The sequence below is a fragment of the Calypte anna genome, chromosome W (assembly GCF_003957555.1).
Source record: "Calypte anna isolate BGI_N300 chromosome W, bCalAnn1_v1.p, whole genome shotgun sequence".
Taxonomy (NCBI): Eukaryota; Metazoa; Chordata; class Aves; order Apodiformes; family Trochilidae; genus Calypte; species Calypte anna.
The window spans coordinates 727,163-728,868 of NC_044276.1; the positions used below are offsets into that span (position 1 = coordinate 727,163).

At 46.7% G+C, this 1,706-nt stretch overlaps 1 pseudogene; it reads right to left on the reverse strand.

Annotated features, from left to right (window-relative positions):
• Window positions 1-440: 440 nt before the first annotated feature.
• On the reverse strand, window positions 441-1,369 carry LOC103535278 (annotated as a pseudogene).
• Between the last annotated feature and the right edge of the window lie 337 nt (window positions 1,370-1,706).

Below are 1,706 nucleotides of genomic sequence, written 5' to 3' on the forward strand. Positions count from 1 at the left end.
ATTCATTCCTGATACATAGAGCAGAGAAAGAAGAAAAAAAAAATTCCTGAGGTACATTTATTTCACTTTAATCCAGTGGAGGCTCTCCATTTACACAAAGTTTCTTTCTCGGCCATAAAAGATGGGTGGATAGTAAAGTAGGAAGGATGAATAATGACGTTACATTCCCTTCCCCTTCATTCCTGCTGCACTTAGGAGGGATCTCAGAGAAAAAAAAATGTTGAAGGTTCATTTATTTCACTTAATACAAGCCACTACCCTATTAACATAAAGTTACTGTATCACACAAAATAGGTGGAAAATGAGGAGGGGAATACTGCCGATATTTCTTTAAAAAGAATAGCTTACAAGGTGGAAAAAGGGGAAAAAAAAAAAAAAAAAGGAAAAAGAGAAAAGGCAAACTTGATAGTTCATGATATACACCTGTAGCAAATTTCAGATCAAGTCAGGCAGTCTATATCAGTCATCAGCTTCCTCAGAGAACCCTTGAGCTCCTGGTTCCTCATGCTGTAAATGAGGGGGTTCACTGCTGGAGGAAACACCCAGTACAGAACTGCCACCACCAGGCCCAGAGATGGGGAAGAGATCGAGGGAGGTTCAGGTAAGCAAAGATGGCTGTGCTGATAAAAAGGAAGACCACAGGCAGGTGAGGGAGGCATGTGGAAAAGGCTTTGTGCCTTCCCTGCTCAGAGGGGATCCTCAGCACAGCCCTGAAGATCTCCACATAGGACACCATGATGAAAACAAAACAGACAAATAATAAAGAGGCACTGACCACAAGAAGCCCAAGTTCCCTGAGGTAGGAGTGTGAGCAGGAGAGCTTGAGGATCTGGGGGATTTCACAGAAGAACTGGTCCAGGGCATTGCCCTGGCAGAGGGGCAGGGAAAATGTATTGGCTGTATGTAGCAGAGCATTGAGAAACCCACTGCCCCAGGCAGCTGCTGCCATGTGGACACAAGCTCTGCTGCCCAGCAGGGTCCCGTAGTGCAGGGGTTTGCAGATGGCCACGTAGCGGTTGTAGGACATGATCAGGAGATAAAACTCTGCTGAAATGAAGGATAAAATGAACAAGAGCTGTGCAGCACATCCCTCGTAGGAGATGTCCGTGTTGTCCCAGAGGGAATTGGCCATGGCTTTGGGCAGAGTGGTGGAGATGGATCCCAGGTGGAGGAGGGAGAGGTTGAGGAGGAAGAAGTAGATGGGGGTGTGGAGGTGGTGGTCACAGGCGATGGTGGTGATGATGAGGCCGTTGCCCAGGAGGACAGCCAGGTAGATGCCCAGGAAGAGCCAGAAGTGCAAGAGCTGCAGCTTCTGCCTGTCTGCAAATGCCAGGAGGAGGAACTGCCTGATGAAGCTGCTGTTGGACATCTCTCTCTGTGTATGGAGCTCTCTGATAGGAAAAAAAACAAGGAGAACCCAAGGAAGATTTTCTTAAATACATCACTTAATTCCAGGAAACTTTTCTGGAAACTCAAAGACAATATCCATACCTTCTTTTACTAGCACAGACACAAACAATTTTCCAGCAGATCTTCCTTCAGCTCTATGGCTGGATCTCTAACTGCTGCTGGCTGACAGTGTAGTGAGGAGCAGAAACTCTGTATGATGGCTGATAGAGTCAGATTTGCTCACTCAGCAGCTTTGAGCTCACAGGATCAGGGGATCAGGGGCAACACCAGTGTTCAACTTTGACTTATCAAAGCAA